The following is a 20,816-nucleotide window of genomic DNA, read 5'->3' on the forward strand; positions in this document are numbered from 1 at the left end:
AACTCTTTCAGGGGCTTAAGGGTATTTAAATGCAAATGAACTTCCTTCACTCAATCCAGAATCAAGACCTGCTTAGAAATTCTTGCATTATTTTCTGTTGAGTAATCATAACATTTGAGCATCCAGCATAGTTTGGGAAAGGGCTGTGAGCATGGTAGCTGGGTGTGCATGGGATTATCTCCTGATAAATAGCACAGATGTCTGCTCTAAATGTTGTAGCACCTTCACAGCTGGGTTTTGTATGCATCTGTATAATGGAGACCAACTCCCTTACACATGTGCCTGAATGCCAGTACTTGCTAGAAGTCTGCTATTTTAATGAAAATGAGTTAGAAATATGTAGAAAAGGTAGCACGGAGTTACTTTTATACAAGAGCCACAACATATTTAAAATCTATGACTGTTATTTGGGTTGATGAAAGGCTGTGGGATGACAGACAGACACCAAAGTCCTCCAAGCTCATGCAAGCAGTAGTGGGAAGCAGCTGTGCCTTGTACTGCACTCTGGCTCACCTGCCTCCTAAGCCCCTTCTTACTTTCCATTCCTGCCAGTAGTCTCACCACTCCTTTCCACTCAAGCTCTCTGATCTAGGTAACTTCCACTTTTTCTTACCCTATTTGTCCTCCCAAAACGTGTCTAGGCTCTAATATTTCTCTACAACTCTACTGAGAAGTCTGGGCTGACCTGGTAGTGACTGGAGCATGGTACCCTTTCCACCACCCTTGCTCTGGGCCACCCCACTGGTTTGTGATGTTTCTTTTCAAATTGCCCAACTCTGGGATCCCTCAAAGCCACAGCTTCTCATGATTCATCCAACTTTCATCAGGTTTGGGCTTTTCAGAGTAAGCCTGAGGTCAGTGAGAGCTGCCCTAGGTCCCTGTGACCTCAGTATAGGTGCCTTTACCATCTTCAGATCTACTTCTTGCTTCTCCTTTGAGAATGCAGCCCTGGCCTCACCAGACTCTAAAACCCTCTCTGATATACACACACCCCTGGTGCTCCTTCCAAGCCCACCCAGACTGATGTTCTCTTTCTTTTGTGCCACCTCTCCATAAGGAAATATTTTGCTAATTCTGTTCAGTTTATCACATCTTGTCTTTTAAATCCCTCCTCAAACTCCCTCTCACCAGCCTGCTCACAATGCAAATACAGCAATTCCTGCTTATTTGCTTCAGCTTTATGTCACATTGCAGTATGACTTAACTCCTTCCCTGGGTGCTTGCCTGGTGGGGTGCCAAAGGAGCGAGATGGGGGACAGGACGGGCTCCTGAACACAGGGGAAGGCTGAGAAGGATCCAAACACCTCTCCCAGCTACGCATTTCAGTTAGTGCCACCATGGTCCCCAGCCCCAGGTTCTTCATCCCTTCTCCTGTCAGCTCTTGGTCATGCTTAAATTTGCATTATTAGGCTCTCTGACGAGCAGACTCGTGCCATTTCCAATAAGAGAATTCCTGTGAAAACACCCAGCAAATTTCTGGGCACTGCCAATTTACCAAAAGGAAGGCTGTTTCTATTTCCAAATAATATGAAAATGAATTGATTTCGAAATATTTGTTTATAGTGTTTGATAAATGTTTACTTGTGCTGATTAGGAGTGATGCTATTCCTATGCCCAGTTTATTTGTGATTAGAATTATGTATCATTTCAGCTGACTGCCTCTTAGACCAATTTAAAAAGCCAGTGCTGGGAGCCTTCAAGTGAGCATGTGAAAATGGAAAATTAAACAAGAAATTAGCCACATTTTAGAATATCTGGGCTACTGGATTTCTATTGCAGATAGCTAAAAATAATTTCTATTGCAGATAGCTGAAATTCCTCACACCATATTTTCCCCTGCTCTACACCCAAAAAGACATCAGAGCTATTGTCATAGTTTCTACATTTGAACTTGTTAAGGTTTGAGCCTGTAACCTCTGCAGATTATGAAAAGATCTATCCCGAGTGAAATATGATTTAATTTGTATTTGAAGTTATTTTTTTTGAAGCTAGACCCAGGTTAGTTTTATACAGAAGCCTTACGGATGACATTTTCTTAAGCTTCAAATTGTACTCCAATGAGTAAGATCTTATTTTAACTTGCTTATGAGGATTTCTCTTGGCAAGTGGCTGCAATGTGCTATTTTATTTGTAGTTAATGTCCTGAAAACCAAGGCACCACAGACATGTTTTCTCCTCTGGTATTAGAGCAGCAGTAAGGACATGTGCCAGTGATGCCTGAGTGAATTTATGAGACAAGCTGTCATGAAGATGGAAAACAAGGGAAGAAGTGGCTGTGGATGGATGAGTGAGCCCGTGCAGGAAGAGTGCTTGGAGTCCACACAGGACACACCATGGGATAGCTGGGACCTGCATATTGAGAGGCATTTATTGCCTCAGTAATGAGGAGCAAGATGAGTATCCCAACCAGGCAGCAAATGGGCTGAAAATGAATAGCAACAACTGAATACAAATAAAATTTATAAAAGCCTGCTCTAAAGCTAAGCAGAGAGATACTGATATCATTTAGAGCCTCAGCCTGGGCAAGTGATCCAGATGAGAAACTCCCCTGAAACTCTGTGTTTTAATACACAAAAGCAAAATTCTGATTTAGGCAACCACCTGAGTGTATATGCTTGTATCGTCAAACAATATTTTAAATTCACAGAGCAAGGGTGATAGCCCAAGAATATGTCATTTCCCACAGAGAAAACTGAGCTTAGAAAGAGCAGAACACCTTTCTGCCTTGAGCCCACACATACTGGTGCTGATTCAAGGGAGACTTTCCTAGGAAAAACTGACAAGGAGGATGAGAATAAAATAACAGGCAGAAAAAAAACAGTGGAGACAGGCTGGGTATGTTCTGGTTGCCATTAGGAGAAGCAGGTTAGGGATGGGTATCTTCTCAAGTGTTAATATCTCAGCAAGAATCTGACCTGAAACACAGAGCTCAGCATTGTAGTAATGCATTTTCTGTGTCTGGATCTAGGGAGGAAAATGTCAAATCCATTTCTGAAACAGAGCTGGGGGTCTTTAGCTGAGACAGTTTTCCCACCCCTCCTGCCCAGCACCCAGGCAGTCACCTCAGAGCTCACTACACACAAGTACAGGATGAAACTTATTTTTAAAAATCAGATGTCAAAAGGACACCTTTTTCCTCTCAAAATGGAAAACTTCTTGTACTAGAATCAAACAATTGAAAAGTTGCTGAAACAAGAGAGTAACAGTTAATCCTGCCCAAAGGGTAGATCTAAATTCTCCCTGGAAAGGCTGCAGCATTTGGGATTATATATAGTGGTTAACCAAATATTCAAGGGACATTAGTAATTACCATAACATCCCACCACTTACTCTGTCAAATGCACAATTTATGCAACAAACCCATCACTTCAAAAGGAATTTGTTTACTTTAAAAATAGTTGGAAATACATTTCCAACCCACAGTTTTTTCCCCAATGCCTTCCTGTCCCCACCTCAAAAAATGCGTGAAAGGCTTCTAGGTGTTTTGTGCAAACACCTTTTCCAGGGAATTTTCCCTCAGTGCCATTCATTTCTAATGTGTGCCATGCCAGGGCACACAGCTCCTTCCTTTCCCTGCTGTCCTGGCAGAGGTGGCTGCTGGCTGCCAGGAGGAGATGGCTGCTCCTGCTGCTGGCCCCCAGCCCAGAGCCCTCCTGCTGCCCTGTATCCACTGGGGGGAAAACCAATGGGCTTTCAAGCTCCATGGAGCAGGGAAGAGGGTCCCTAAGAAGGTTGCTGAACAGAAATCAAACTTTATGCTGCCATTTCTAAAAACCTAAGATTTATGAAAAATATACATCTGGAAGGAGAAATGCATCAGGGACTTGTAGATGGGTGTCAGAAGCCAACAGTTCCACACTTCTGCAAAGCCAGCACCTGTAATCGAAGCACCAGAGGTGTACTGGGGTGCAGGAAAATTCATGCTTCTCTCAGCTGCTTCAGTCTGCACTGCAAACAAGTTTCAGCCCTGCTGGACTGCCCCTGCCCACGGGGAGCAGCTCCTCTCCATGGGAAACAGCCAGTTCTTCCACCAGGAACCTGCAGCTGCCAATGGCAAACCAACCAGCCCTTCTTGTTTGGCACTGACTCAGGACCCGAAAAACAAGAGCAGCTGGTGCCAGCCCCTGTGCTCTTGGATCTCATAGCCCTGATGCTGAGCTGACCCACCACTCCTGGAGCATTTTGCCAGCCAGGTGCTGGCCTGCCCCAGCTTTTTGTAGCCCATATCTCTGCCATTTCAGTCAGGTGTCACCTGCTAACTGGACACTTGCTCTTTAAACCTAATGCATGTTTGGTAACTTACCTACACTCTGAGAATAACAGATGCTTTTAGGGATGAGGGATCAAGATTGGTCCCTAACAATGCCATGTTTTTATAGAAGCACTTCAGTTTATGATGGTATTTGTTTAAGAGTCTGGAATATTTATAGACAAATGGAAGAGAGCAGTGGAATAAAAATACACTTTATAACTGAAGTTTATGCTGTTAACTGACAGTACTGGTAACCAAGAAAGAAGTAGTGCTGGGTTATATAATTTTGCTCAATCAGTCCAGCTTGATTTGTTAGGCTGAGCTTAACCGGTCCCCTGAGCTTGTGCCCACTGCCTTCACCAGGGCCCAGGACAAGGTTCCCAGTCTGTCCCTGCCCTCAGCAAAGGCACAGAGCTGGCAGCTCCCTGTAGCATGGCACAGTGGCCAGAGAGAGCCTTGGCCACACGAGAGGCAGCTCCCACACCTGGGCACAGCTCGTGTCCCTCTGTGCCCCTGCCTGCTCCCTGGGCACAGCATCACCTGCAGAGCTCTCCTGAGCACCCTCCTCCTGCCCTGCTTTCTGCCCAGCTCTGCCTCTGCCCCTCATGGCTCTGCAGCTGAGCCTGCCTTGGCAGAGGCTCATTACTAAAATAACTCTGTAAGGCTTAAAGAAAAGATCTTGCAAAGATTTGGGAAATGAAAGCCCCACTTTGTTCATATTTGTCTTCCCTTGGCAGTGTGCATGCCACAGGGCTATCATCTTGCTTCCAGGCTGAAATAGAAATTCAGTAATGCATACTTGGGAAGTTCTGTCACTGCAGCAATCATTTAATAGTGACAAATAAGACAGGGAATAAAACAAACAGATGGAAAATGGTCATCCCCATCCATGAACACCTGCTCTGGGATGCAGTCTGTAATGATCTATATACACATTAGAGACAAAATTACTTTACCACCTGTTGGAGAGTATTTGTTCCGATCTGGGAATCAACAGTCTAAAAAGTACCTAGTTGTAGTTTTGAAAATAACAGATTATCTCATTCACAAAAAAAAAAGCTCTTGAATTGGGAAACAAAACAAGAGTAAAAATACTCCTTAAAGAAAACCAGTATGAGGCCCAGCCTCATACATTATTTACCCCCCCAAAACAAGCCATCGACATCATAACTTCCAGGATGTTTTCAAATGTGTGTTACTGAACTTGATTTTATTCAAAAGAGGCATTCTTCTGACTACAAACAAGGTGGAGCCTTCCATACATTTGGTTTCTGGGTCTTAAGGCATTCAAGCAGAAGTCAAGAATTTTAAAGATGTTTAGGGCTTCTGAAGCCCACATTGAATTTGGGAAACCTACATACTCAATACTTCTGTAAGGCAAGGCCAACCTTGGTTACAGGTTGCATGGATAAGCAAGATTTTAGGAGCATAATACTGGCAGGCATCCCAGTCTGAGTACAGTTTACATTAACAAAAACCTTTGCAAGAAGGCCTTGTATCTGTTCCCTCAGAAAAATTAGCCGTGTTTATTAGGTTTTTCCAGGGAAGTGGAGAAATGAAGCAAAGAAAACATGCCTCTGTTCAACAACACCCTCCCAGCAAAAGCTTCCAGTCTCCATCCTTCTGCTGGAATGTATTTTCATTCCTGCATTTTGACAGTATCTCAAAATGCAGATGGACAGAGTGCTCTGACCTAAAACTGGTGTGACTTTGTGCTATGAAGTCACTGTCCAGTAAAATTTCAGCTGTTTCTGTACATGAGGATTTAAAACAGGGATTTCTGGTCTTTATTTGCAAGAAGGACAGACTTAGGTTTCCATAAACTGAGTAGGAAGAATTTTCTTTCCCCACTCTATCCTTCCTTCTGATGTTTATGGGAGAAGCAGAATAGGTCCTGAACATGCACTGATTCATTTTCTTGCCTTTTTGAGTGCATATAAACACATTAAAACAGCTCTCTAGCTTTCCCTGAAACAAAAAGCCCAGATAGATGGCATACGTGACAATTAATTTACTAAGGCAGCAGTACCTGTGCACAAACAGAACAGACATAATTGCAGCTTTGGACTTTGAACTGAATCCTTGATGTCCAACAACGTGTTTGAAAAAACAATAATGGGAAGAAAGGAAAAGCAGATGCAAACATGGGAAGAAAGCTGAAAGCAAGTAGGTTGAATTTTGATAGAGATTATATAAAACAAGTGTGAGCACAGAGAGTATATATAAAAGCCTTACTGCATACTTCAATATCAATTATAAACCATCATTCCAAAAATAACTTTCCTGGCAAAAAACATATCCGCAGGAGGAACAGAAGACTGTTATATAAAGGGATTCAGGGTCAAAAAGGAAGGTCCACGAACAGTGATCTATTCACAAACTCTGAATTACTTCACCTCTTTGATGGAAAAATACAGGGCAAGCATAAGGCTTTCTTGCTTCATGTGGTTAAAACTATAAATACATTCTCTGCTGACCTGCAGGTACTCACTGATGCCAGGCAGACTAAAAGGGAATTCTTGCCAGCCTTTCACTCCTTTTTTTTTGATAACAGGTACATGTTCACAGTCCTTAGCCACAGCATGGTTCAAAAATTACTTTGGGATTTTTACCAGTAATGGTGGCTATTTTTACAATCCTCTTGCCTAGATCTGTGGGATTTTCCCCATTAGATAATTGCTATTTTAAGAGTAACTTGTCAGCCAACATGAGAAAGATGAGATCCAAACTTTGCACTGTTTGTGTCACCATCTTGAGTCAGTATTTGGTAATGCTGTAAAACAAATCAGTTTAGGCATCTGAGGCACAGAAACAACCTTTGACCAAACCAGGCACTGTGAGTAGACCTGGGCCCAACAAAAATCCATTTAGTGAAATCCATTCAGATGGTGCCTACTGCTTTTTTGGCAGAGAAAACTAATTAACCCTGTATCAAGGTGCAGCCAATATTTCTTCTAACCCTTGTATCAGCCACAGGGTCATGGAGAGCCTGGCAGTGTCCCACTGGATTTACCATTCCTAGCACAGGGGATCCCTACAGACACATGTCCTGCTGCTGCTAGTCAGTGTCAAACTTAGAGCACTGCAGATTGGGAAAGACTTCAGATATATAGGAAAAAAAATTGTTATTTTTCTTCCTGCACAGAAAGGAATGGATTCAGCATGTGCCAGACTTGCCTCTTTTTTCCCCCCTTGACCACTTGCAGCCCATTGTTTATCAAATGGCACCCTGAATCTTCTGCATCACACTTGCTTTGACTAAAATACTTCACTTTAAGTAACACAATGTGTATGATGGCAAACAAAAATTTTTAAAAAGCAAGACTTCTGTGGAAACAAAGTTTACTATTTCTCACACAGATAAGATGTTAATTTTCCTAATGAAATAAAAGATTTGCATATAACTCTGAGATGAACCCAGAGTCTCATGCTGGCTCTTCTCAGTGTGACACCTGATGACACACATGGTGCAATCACCTCACCTTCTTGTCTTCCGACCTTTTTTGTTTTCTCTAACCAAAATGAGACTGTCCAAAAAATCACCTGTGTCATCCTCTGCACCAGGGAGTTTTGAGGCAGGCCAAAAGAGATGATCTGTATCTTTGGCCCACACTGGGTGATGCTCTACTGCCTGTGATCCTGTGCCATCACCAAGCAGAAAACCTGCCAGCAGCTCAGTGGACACAAGAAGATTTTGGCTGGACCCCAGTGCACTCCAGGATGACAACTGCTACAATTTGTTAATATCTTGAAAAATTTAGAGCAGTCTTAACACTGCTCCAAATCCTCTGAGGCTGCTTAACCTTCCCTGCTGTACTGTTTTGACTATCAGAATCCACCCCCTCAGTCCTCTCCAGCGAAAAGTTTTAAATTTTGCCTTCAAACAGACAAACTAAATAAGAAATTTCACATGCAGTTCATGAGGACAGCTGGAGACACCTACAAGGGCCTGCAAAGACAGGGAGCTCCACAATGCCCTGCTGGCACTGCTGCCTTATGTGCATCCTTCTCATCCAACCTCCACTCATCTTCATTTACAACAAAAAATTTTACAAATCTCACTCCCTAAAGCCCCTGCCTGTGAACTATCAGACTATCCTGTGGGGTTCCAGGTGGCTGCAACCCTTCCAGGCTAACAGCCTTGCTGTAAAGCACTAGTGCATCAAAGGGTTCAAATATTTACAATCTTGAAACACGACCAGGAGACCTGCAAAGGCTACTTGTACTGTAACACTCATTTAGCATTTTCAAATGGTACCATCTTCTCCTGAAGACAATATTAATGTTTCGGGATTTTAAAATAGACAAACAATATTGTTTTAAACTTACTTAAAATTTTCTTTGGAGATTTTTATTTCAAGCAGCCACATGATCTGTATTTACTTACAGAGGGCGTACAGTGCTTTTGCTTCGGGTTTTTTAAAGCAAGCTATAGTTGTAAATAAGGCCTCTGATGACTAAAATGGCATGGGATCAATGTGTGAAGCTTTTTTAGGCTGTTATTAGAACATCTAAGAAAACCTGGTTCATTTTTTCCTCTGCACAGGCAAGTTTCCTCTGCCTCTGTGTACAGCAACAGAGGAGAGAAAAACACTGGGAAGATATTGGAAAATATCATAGTAAAACTGCAAACACGGACAGGTGGGCTCAGAGGAGGTAAATCTCTCCATCATTTTGTTTTTAATGGACTAGATTGGATAGTGAAGCTCTGCCTTCCCCTCCTGTTTAGGAAGGAGCCTATTTACAGAGGAAGATGGAAAGGTGACGGGGCTGGAGCACCAGAGGATGGCATTAACATTTCACTCGAATTTCTTAGCTCTGCAGAGCCACCCCTGCCTCTCAAAGCCCAGCAGGGACCTCTCCTGCGAGTAGGGGTGAGCTGGCTCAGCCCGGGCTGTGCATGGGCTCATCCCCGGGAGCAGCTCCCACGCCCTGTCCAGATGTGTCACTTCTGGCTGCAGCTTGGCCGTGAGCAGCTGGGCACAGCACCCAGAGCAGCAGGAGCTGGCAGCAGGCAAGGACAGCTCTGGCAGGGCACAGAGGGCACTGCTGGCACCTCCCTAGCCATGAGCTGCCTTTTGGGGATGCTGTGCTTGTGGTGGCTGGCAGCTCCCTGTGCCCAAGGCAGGGCTGTGCACCCACTCTGCTGGCGGCCCAGTGGGACCGTGGGCAAAATGAGTAGCACAGTTTCTTGTTAGGAACATTTGAAAGCAGCGTTAGAGAAATGTATCACATTTGGAAAAGTCTGTGTCACAGAGCTGTTGTGTTTCTGGACGGGGGAGACACGAGGTGGAAGTGCAGCTTTACACAAGCAGGAGGAAAAAGCTTGGCGGAGCTTTCAGCTCCACAGAATCTGAGCTGCTGTTAGCATGGACAGAACAGTGGTTGCCCAAGCAGTCAGGTAATTTTTCCCAAGCAATACTCTTGAAAGGGCTATTTTTTTCTTTTTTTTGGCCTCACAGCATCTCCCAGATCCTGTGCTACTACCTCCCATCACTCCCCTGAGGACAGCAGGACAGAGTGCAGGAAATGTCCCAACAGGAGCCCAACCCCAAGAGGCAGCAGCACCACCCATAGCACCCCGACCCTCTTCCCTGCCGAGCTCTGCTGGCTCTCTTCCCAGTGTGGATGCTCACCCTCCCACGGTGACATGATTAACATCCCCCACAGTTTCTGTGAATCACAAATGAGCTGCAAAGCTGCCAGCAGGGAAGAGGAAAGGACACCTTTGAACTCCTGCCCCAGTCTTCGTTCTCTGGCAGCCAAAAGCAGGGCAGAGCCTTCCCTCAAGCTGCAGCAGCAAAGGCTCCAGCACCCAGGGGTGCTGGAAGGCATTGGGGTGGGTCCAGCCACGTCTTCATGCCCGGGTGGTGTGGCCAAGCTAACCAGATGGAGTGTGGAGGAACAAGGACTGCTCAGTGGTTTTAAAAGGGGAAATTATTTTTCTGCCAGACCATCCCAAGCTTCCAGCACTCGCCACACCATCTGACCATGGGCTACATTTAAAATATGCTTTCTGGCTCTTTCTTGCCAGGGAAAGGATATGAATAACAAGCTGGTACAGCCTTCTTATAATGCCACATTTTTCTGGTTAGTAAAATCTCTGGCAAAAACACGAAGAACCGGATGGCTTGCAGTGTGCCAGCATACCAGATGCAGGCGGGATGCCTGCATCATGACGGGCAACTGGACATCACCTTCTGTAGCAGCACCCTGGCCTGTGAAACACCCTGACCCTGGGGAGGTGCAAGGGTAGGGTGACTCAGAGAACACATGTGCCCATTTTCCAGTAGCCCTTCTACCAAACCAAACACTTAGAAGAACTGGTGGAGCCATGAGCAAGTCGTGGGCAGTAGAACTAATGAGACTTCATTTCCTATGGATTTGTGTCTTGCGGTTGGACTTTCCAGTGCCTGAAGACCATTATGAGCACCAAGGAGACTCTGTGGTCAGGGTGTTCACAGCCTTTCCCTGTGCATTCCCACCTTGGATTCCTCCTCCAGCCTCTAACTGGAGCTGGGCTCAGGCCATCAGCCCTCCCAGGGCATTGGGGACATCCTCTTCCCCCGGCTCCTCCCGTTCCTGGGCTCTGCCTCTGGCTTAATCTCTCAGAAACAAATACTTTCATTGCGTGGTTGGCTGAAATAGATCCAGCGGACTCAAAAATAGAGGGTGAACTAGCAGGCAGAAGTGACTAACAAAAATACCTATAGTAAGAAAGCCAGCATAACAACCTTACATAAACATTAAATATAAAGCAGGAGCAGCCCACATCCTTGAGTCTAGAAGCCACAAATGAAAACTTTCTCAGGGCCAGGAGATGCTGGGCATGTACCACACACCCCTGAGCACTCAGGGCAGCGAGGGAGAGGCAGTTGTGATGATGGCTCCCAGTTACCTCCCTGGACATCAGCACTGTCAGCTTCCCAACCTCCCCCTGCATCCCCGGAAAGCTCAGCTCTGCTGTTCCACCTCCTGCTGGGGGTGTGAGGATCAGCGAGCATCCCAACCACTGCCGTCCTGCCACAGCTCACCCATCACAGCAGCACAGGGCTGAGTGGAGAAGGGCTGCTAAACTCATCTGTTTGGTACACAGCTGGGCAGGCGCACACTGCATTTCCCACATTAAAAGTGGATCTGTTTTGCATGTGGTGCTTACCCTCAGTGAAATCAATTATGTAGTGCCAGCAAGGAAACACTGAGCTTTGCTGACCTGCACATGGTTCAGTGCCATGGACTGACTGTTGCTGCACTAAACACTGCTTCACATTCATCTTTTGCAAGGGCACACAGACTAATATTTCACTGTGAAGATACATGACAAAATAAACAAAACACATCAGATGCAGAAATGAAAGGTTACCCAGCTCTGTTTACAATGTTGGAGATGTCATATGCCCAAAGCTGTATAGTTTTTAAAACAGACAGAAAATGAGGCCAGGCACATTCTAGTGACCTTGGGTTTGCTGTCAAAGGCAGAGGAAGGAGCAGGGTGCAGCCCCAGCACAGCATCACGGTGCCTGCTGGAGGGGAGCAGCGATTCCCCTGCTCTGGGGCTGCAGGAGGGTGAGCAGTGATGCAGGCACGGCTCCTGCATCCTGCATGCACACTGGGCAGCAGCCAGCAGCACACGTGGCTGGGCTGAGGGAAGGGTACTTGTTGCCATGGAGAAGCAAAGCCCCTTCCCCAGAGCAGCCCTGGCACCTCTGGAGTGTTATCCACAAGGCAGAGCCAGACTGATCACAGTGGTGCACACCAGAGAGACACAAGGCACAAACAGGAATGAGAGGGGCTCAGACGGGGTTCGGAATTCCAGCCTGAATTATCCCGTGATCTTCTATTTTCCCTATGGCTTGGCTTCCCGCGAGTAAAATGCACAGGCACATACAGACAGCTTTTCCTGCTGACAGCAGAGCACATGCACTAAGACTGTATGGCACCAGAGAACACAGAGGTTTAAAAATAAATACCTTTTTAAGACAATGAAGAATAAGTACCCATCACATGAACAAGTGCAAAATTAGCTAGGACCGTGTTGTCTATGGGACAGGAATTCACTTTGCTGTCATGCTGGTTTGTGGCAGAGCTGACTGGCCACAGGGTGTGATCCAACAGCACATCCCCTGCTGCAGGAGACAACCAGGACAGCAGGACATGGCCTTGGTCTGTATTTACAGCTTACTCCATGCATCCCACACCTTCTTTCTTTGTGTGATAAGCTGCTCCCCACAATATTTTTCTTCCTAAAACTAACATGAAAATGAGAGCAGAAGAAACATAGAGTCAAACTGCTGTTTGAACAGCACTGGGTTACTAAAAAGTAAAGTAAAAAAAAAAAAGCAAGCTGAAGATGCTATCATCTGGAGTAGAAGAGGCTAGACTGAGAGTCAGCAAGAGGCTTCAAGAAAGCTAAGGGGAAGATGGCTGTCCTTCACATCAACAGCAAAATGTCCCTCAGCAACTGAATCAGGTCCCCTCTGCACTGGAAATCAGCTTTCAGATGGGTCCAGTCACTCTTTCATATTGACTGCCTGTACCACAGTATCACTGCCACTAACACCTAATTTATTTTGTCCATTTAGGAGACATCTAGTTATCTCAATTATTTAACAATGTGTAAAATTACAAACATATTCAACTACAATATGTTCCTCTTGCGTAAACCTCTCCTCTTGGCCACATGCATAATGAAAACCCTGTTGAGTCAGTAATAAAATCCAGAAAGCTTTCAAGTCTCAGAACTGAATGTTCAAATTTTGTGGCTCACTTCCTTTTCTAACCAGACAGCAGGGCTGCCAAGAGAATTTCTGGGCATTCAGCCCCTTTTGATATACATACACACACAAATATATATATAGCACTCTGCTGGGACTGGCAGAGTGCAGGCACTAATTGTTTTAAATGCAGTTATGAACAAATGCACTTTAAAAATAAATCAGAATACTGCTTGTTTTCATCTGACAGAACAGACATCTCAGACCTGGATAGAGAAAACGATCAGCTCCAGCTCTGTCAATAAATAAATATTTGCATTTCACTCCAGCAGAGGAAAAATGCAGCACTAATTTTGGGAACAAACCTCAAAAATTCCTGCCGGGAAATACCATGGCTCTTTATGCAAATAGACTGGTTGCACATGCAAATGCATGATTAAGGCACTGTGTGCATGTAGAGGTCAGATGTGATCCAGCACACCACAGGTTTGGAGGCTAAGCCCTGCTCCCATGATGAGCAGAGCATCCTCACCCTGCTCTGGAGGCAAACAGTAACGAGTGAACTGGACCAGTCACAACTGGGAAGATTTTGATAGCTAAATGCAAGAGCTTTGAGGTTATAATACACAGAACACTTGTGGATCCTGCCCAAAAACACTAAATAGCTTCTAAACCCTTTGCGCTATTTATAACAACAACCACCACCACAATTACATTTATTTCTCTTCAGAAGCATTGCCTGCTTTTATATTTATAATGTAAGCAGCATATTAAAAAAAAAAAAAGGACCAAATAGATTTCACATATGTCAGTGCAATCCAAGAGCAGCAGCCATGTGAAGGGACGGCAAATATTCAATGAGTTTCACATGGCATGGAAATACAAAGCAAAGTTGGAGTCTGAAAGTTTTCCCACACTTTGGCTAAGTACATTCCCAACAGGCACCAGAGAGGAGCAGGAGGATGCAGGGCATGGTGCAGCATCCCCACAACACTCATTGGTGCCCACACTGCTGTGGGAGCAAAGGACCACTGAATGAGAGACACACTGGCAAATAGGCATTGGCTGAGGAATTACACTGTGGGTCTTCACATGGCAGGCAGAGCAAGGTCATCCTAACCTACCCTGCACTTGGGAGATTTTTGCATCACTTTCATGATGAAATTTTTCCACTGTCAGTGGGCAATGAGTCAGAAGGGAGAGGGACACTGTTTACTGAAAAGCTCTTGGCTCTAGATAGAGTAAAAGGGAAATACATAGGAGAGGCTAAGAATTGGATCCAAGAAGAACGTAAGAAAAATAAAACACAGACAAAATATGGAAGTGAGGGTGGAGGTGGAAGCAGAAATACCAAAGGGAAAAGGGAAGATATGTCTAGAAGAACCCATACAGAAAACTAGATACAGGCAAAGAATAGCAGAAGGATGTAAATGGGAAATAGGAAGATGAAAAATTGGGGGGGTTAAAAGGTGGTGGGTTCCCAAATTGAGTGCTATTGAAGGATGTGCACCCTTTTTAAAAATAAATCCATAGCAAGATGACCCTGATATTATCAGGATACCATTGACTCGATCAGGACAGCCAGCTTGCTCTGGCAGAGGGTACAAAATAAAGTGCCTGACTAGTGAAAATCATGACATTGACTAATATTATTGGAATCAAAGGGAAGACCCATTGCTCCCCACAAAAATACCATTCCTCCTCTTGAGAAGGGTCAACCTCTGCATTGTTACTGCTCTGCATGTGCTGCTATCATTCACAAGCACCCATCATATTCTCACTTCTGCTTCAGGTACCTCATCCTTGGCACACTCTCCTGATCCCCAGGAGTCAGGCAATAACATTTATCCCGTCTACAGAGAGACATTGAAACACAGGGAGATGAATGACTTGTCCAGGACCATGCTGGCAGACTCTGAAAATCCAGAGCTTGAACCCAGCTCTCCCAAGTTCCAGGTCAGAACTGCAGTTGCTAATGAGAACCAAGAAAATGTAAAACATGCAAACGAACCATCTTGAAAGTTTTACAAGTGAAAGTCCTGCTTCAGGCATGAATGGAGTAAATGCAGACTCCAACAGGCAAATTCTTTGCCATCCCATCTCCTGAGTCCCAGAAATCCCGTTGATCTGGACTAATAAATTTCCCTGAGCCCTAGACATTCTCTTGGCCCTCATCCCAAGCTCACATAAGAAGCTATTTCATAGACGGAGTTCTTATTTACAGTTACTCAACTCCCATAATATTTTATCTGAGGTGGCATTTTTAACACTCCCCCCCCCCAATACTGGATGAACTGTCTCTTTCTTTGCTTTATAGGTTTGTAACTAATCTAGTTAAAATCCCATAAATATTGGGATGTTTCTGTGCTCCCCATTCAGACGGGAGGCAGGCTGAGGAAAAAGTCCATTCGCATTAAAACGATGGTGACATCCAGACTGGAGCTGACAATTAGTTCATTTTCTAAGGCTACTGTCACCATGCCAGCTGCCCTTCAGGAGCTGACTGTGCATCAACTGTGCAGTCTCCTAAATGTGTGATACTTGGGCAAGAGTGTCCATAAAAGCCATTGAGAGTCCCCAGTCCTTGCCAGGTCTCACAGAGGGTTAAATGTGCTGTTTGCTACCCCTGGGGGGCCTGGGCAGGAGCCTTTGCTTTACTGCAGCCCTGTGAGCCACTCCAGCATCAAGGGATGTGTGTGGGGTCACAAATGCAGGGAATGTGGCTCCAGGGAGCAGCCAGCAGGAATCAACGAGTCTCAGTTTGGGTCCAGGACAGGCAGGTTTGCTTGAGCCACTGCTTATACAGCAAAGAGGTGTGAGAGGGCCATAAATGAAAAATGGGCTGTGGCTCAGTGTGCAAAGAAAAGATGGTGCTGCTACACCCCTTCTCCTGGATGTGCAATGGCCCCGAGTGCTGCTGTGGCAGTGCTGTCCTCAGCCGAGGATCCCCCTTCTCCTGGTACCCTCCTTTCCTGATGCTCCCTGGGCAGTGGGGTGCTCTGTGCATCGTTGTCCCAAAAGGAGCTGGCAGGCAAAGGAGCTGCAGCCAGAGCTCCAAGGCAAGGGCAGCCCCTCACCACTGAGCAGGTACCCATGGGCCAGCCCCATCCCCTTGTGCCACCAGGACGGCAGGTCACCTGCAGTCAGGATAGATGTCCTTGGCAGGTGAAGCTGGGGAGAAAGCAAAACCATCTCACCAGGACTTCTGGCTTTCTCACACACCCGAGATGACTATTATTTTTTTTATTCATACTTACATATATTTAATAATAAAGTGCCCAGCTAGCCCTAAGATGGGCTCTGCTTCCTAACTCTACTTTTTTCACAACAGAAAAATTTTCTGAGAAGTTAATCGGCCCAAGATCTCCTTTTAAATGTTTAGAGTTTTTTTTTTCTTCAAGAGCTGCCAACTATTTAATCAGATTATTGAAATAAACTCACTTCTCAACCAAGGATAACTTCTGAGGAAATCAGAGAGGCAGATGCAGCCACCCATTCCTTGGGAACTTTCCAAAACCCAAATGTCAGTTGTTTCAGTTAATCAATGCATGCTAATAAATTGATGCCATTAATTTTGACCAGATGTATCAGCCTTAATGTCAGTATAATTGAAGAGAAGCTAGTCCTCAGAAAAGAGCACAACCAATGTCAAAACTAACATTAAAAAATCTTCTTGAACATGGAAGTGTGTTCCCAACCATTCCTGTCAGCATCTCGTGTGTGTGGCAGGTGTGTCCAACCTATTGTGTGGGGAGGGCTCTGCACATTTTGTTTTCCCCACAGCATCTGGTTCCTCTCACCTTTTAGAAATGTGCCCCCTGATAAACATCCAGGATCTCAGCCATAGTCCTGAGCACCAGCTCCTTGTCCATGGAAAACCACAAGCACTGCATTCTGGCCTGTGTTCCCACCTACCCACACTTCCCATGCCCAGGGCTTGCTGCCCTGCCCTGCTCACTCCCGAGCTCTTCATTGCACACCCCATCTTCATCAGGGCCGTTTCAGCAACAAGCATCTTCTCCTGCCAGAAGAATTGCCCATGACTGTCCCTTTCCTTGGCTACATAAATGAGGAAACATTTCTGACCACACATCCCTACCATCCAGTCCTCTATTTTTGAAGTATGTAAGGCCTGAAATGTAGAATTTGGGATTTTACACCAACTAATATTAATAGAAACATTCTCAGGATTTTTTTTCCCCCCAGTGTAAATGGAACACTTTTATTTTTTTGAGCATGTAGCTGCAGAGCTCACAGGCCAAACACTGCAGCATTGTACCTGCCCCAGGAGCACACTATAAACACATCTGTCTAGCTGCTCTGTCAGGCCCACTGAGCTCTCTATAAACCAGGAAAAGTAAACCTGTACATTAAATATTTACTATTTTCAGTGTGTATAATCCAGAAGTGTTTTTAGTAGCACAAGTGAGGCACAATTTTAATCAATGATTTTTATTTTGACATGGCACTGTTAAAGGCTGCTTGGGTACATCCCTGAAACCAGAGGCTCTCCTCTCACAACCAGTTACAAACATTATCATGTTGTCACACACTGCTCACCTGAAAGACCCATCCTAGCCACCATTTTTCTGCTCTGATCCTAAATTATCCTGTAAATCTGAGATCTGAGCTCATGGGGGGTTAGAGAAGCACACTCCAGGTTAGGCAGTGAGAGAGGAAAGTGGCAAAGTCGTGGTTGACTGTGTACAAAAAACTAGAGATGGATGCAAAGTGTTAAAAGAATTAAAATACAAAAGCAAACTTATCCAAAAGTAAATAACTAGTGGCCAACACTAATTTTCTTTTACAATTAGTGCATCAGCTAGCTTTTAATGCTTGCTCCATGCAGAAGAGCTTCTGCTTTCATCTCAGCACTGACACAAGAAACCATAACTTGTGTACAACAACAGGAAAAGTGATGTTAATGCAGTCATTAAAAAGTCTCTGCACCAAAGTAGTCTGCTGATAGCCTCTGCTAACCTTTTACTTCCTGACAACACTGGTTGCTGGGAAAACAGTGGGCAGCAGACTGGCTGGCTCAAAGAGGTGTCCTCCCCCTGAGGCTCTGCACAGAGCTGCTGGATGGAGCCCATGCGTGGACCCTTCCTCAAAGCACCCCACCAGCTCTCACCACCTGGCTCCCTCCAGTTTTATTTCAGCCCCCAACAGAGAGAAGGTAAAGAAAGATTCCACTCATGTAGTTTCTTCTTTGGTCACCCAGAAAAATCACCCTAACCAGCTCCCCATAACAAGACAAATCTTTTGTGTTTGGATGCTAGTCAAGTCTAGAGATGGTTTAGCACTTCTTCCCCATCACTGGCATGTAACACTGGGATGAGCAACTATCTGCACATTCTTGGATCATAACTCCATCTCCTCAAGCATTTTTAAGGCACATACATGATCTGCTGTCTGCCTATAAGTCCTCCCTATCTGCAAGGATGACATCGTGTCTAATTATTTGTCTGCTATCGATTTTTCCACTGCACTATCACAGACTGGAAGCAAGAGGCAGAAGCAACTGATTTCCAGCAGTGGAGTATCCCTAGAGGAGGTTGTAGCTGGCTTCCTTGCATCACTTAGCTCATGAAATAAGCATGCTCAAGAGAGGAACACAGCTAGCTGCCACTGCAAGGTGCTCACATAACATACTGGGGCAAAGGGTAGGAGCCCAGATGGAGCAGAATAGAAATGAACAGTAATGCAGCTAACACAGCTATGGTCTCACCGTGTTTTAGTAACAGAAAATGAGTACATAGCAGAGAATGAGTAATGATTTTGGACAAAGCCAACAGGCACCTCAGGGGATTCTGAAATTAATCCTGTGACACTTCCAGCAGCTAGCCTGGAAAGCACAGTAAGTGACAAAGCACTGTGTGACAGAGCATGTTCAGCTTCCTGCCAGAGCAGGCCTCTTCTCCCATCTGTTTACACAGAAAAAGATAAAAATTAATCAATACTCTCTTACTTTTTCAAGAAAACAGCTACAAAACCCTGTTAATAAAATCAAAATCCTTTGAATGTCACAGATCAGTGACAACAAAGTCTTCTGTCAGGTCATAAACAGCAGGGAGAGAGGGAAAGCATCAGCAGGAAAGCAAAAGGTTCCTGTACCCTTAACACAGACTAACTTTAAGGAAATGTAGTTGTGATTTTTTAAATTATAATGAAAGAAAGCCTCTTCAGGAAAAGAAGAGTTTGCAGTATATTTCAAATGTAAAGAAAGAAAACAAACAAGCCTGAACCTACCAAAGAGATGTTCTGGGCAGACAGTCCCACAGTGCAGATACAAGCAGGAGCTGGCTGTCTCTGAGGTGAAGTTAAGCTGTAGACTAAGGCAGACAGCAGCTGACAACCATTGTGGATTTCAGCCTGAAAATGTGCTTTAATCAAGGATTTCTCGAGCACAGCCCAATTGACCACAATGTCAGGTTCAGCTGGCTCCAGTAACTCCTTGCTATCATGAGCAACTTTCTTCTGAGCATGGTTATTTTGTCTTAGCAGATGTCAGTGCACATCCATTGCTCCACTGGGAAGTTCTGCACTCTGAAGACCAAAGTTTAACATAAAGATGTTTCTACTGAGGTCTCTTGGGATGATTAATTCTCTGGCTGAGACTTTTATCTCAGCAGATGCTTGGGAAGAACCTGTGTATGTCCCTGACACCTCACCCTCCTTCATGAAAGTCATGAGACACAGCTGTGAATTATTTTCTGGAATTTATAACGAGATTACAGGCTCTATTGCTACCTTCTGCAAGCTTCCTGACTGCATGAGATAAAAACAATAGACATGACTAGAGAGACACAGCCCACAATGGTCTTAGCATTGCAAACTTCCAGCTATAGGGAGGTGCTTGATGCAAACTGCATCTTCTGGATGTAGCTTAAAGTACACCTGCATGAGAGTAGGTGAATGTGTAAGTAATTCACCCATCTCACCGAGGTAATGGTAGTCACTGGTGCTGAAATAAAGTTAATGTCAGATCCTTGAATGACCATGACAAAGGCATTTTGAGTCTCTGGGGAGGAGCTAAGCAGGAGCTGGCTGTAAGTGCTGCACATTTCTGCATCCAGCTGGGTGTGAGGAAGCCATGCAGTACAGACACACAGCCCAAGAGGGGTTCAACAGGAGCATGCCAACCCTGACTGTCAGCAGGGATGCTGCCTCTGTCACATTGCTGCGTCCCCAATGTCCATGTAAGTTGCAGGTATCTTTGTATCCATGTAAGCTGCAAGTACAGCCATGCAGGTCACACACCAAGGCAGAAATAAGCACAACTGAATAAGACTTCAGATTTTCTTTTTCTGCTTCCCTGCTGGATGAGGAGGCTCACAAGTCCCCTTGCACTTCCACACAATGGGAATCTCCACAACACCTTGACAGCAGCCAGAGGAAAATGCAGCACACTTACCAAGCACAGTGTCTCTCAGTGCACAAATGCTGCAAAGCAAACCCCCCACATATTAGAAACCACAAGCAAGGCACAGACTGTACAAAAACTGACAGGCATGAGCGTAGCTGAAGGGAGGGCAGTAGGGAAGAGGAAGAAAACAAATAGGAAATGCCATACTCAAAAGAATTCAGCATAACCTCTGAGCAAGTCAAAGCAAAGAAAAACTTCTGAACCCACTTGAATTTTAGCTGCCGAAGCCTCCTGGCTACCTGGCTGCTCTGCCTGTGCATTGCTATGCTTAATTTGCCCCCCTGGATTTGCACCTCCTGTGAGTGAGTGAGAGGAGCCATTGACGCTGGGAGGACTGATTTAGTGCAGCAGGAACCAGCGGGCTGGCAGAGGCTGCGGGAGAGGCCCAGCCCAAGGTAGGTAAACACCGCGGAGGTTTAACCCG

Source organism: Sturnus vulgaris, chromosome 9, assembly GCF_052056855.1.
Source record: "Sturnus vulgaris isolate bStuVul1 chromosome 9, bStuVul1.hap1, whole genome shotgun sequence".
In the NCBI taxonomy this organism is placed as follows: domain Eukaryota; kingdom Metazoa; phylum Chordata; class Aves; order Passeriformes; family Sturnidae; genus Sturnus; species Sturnus vulgaris.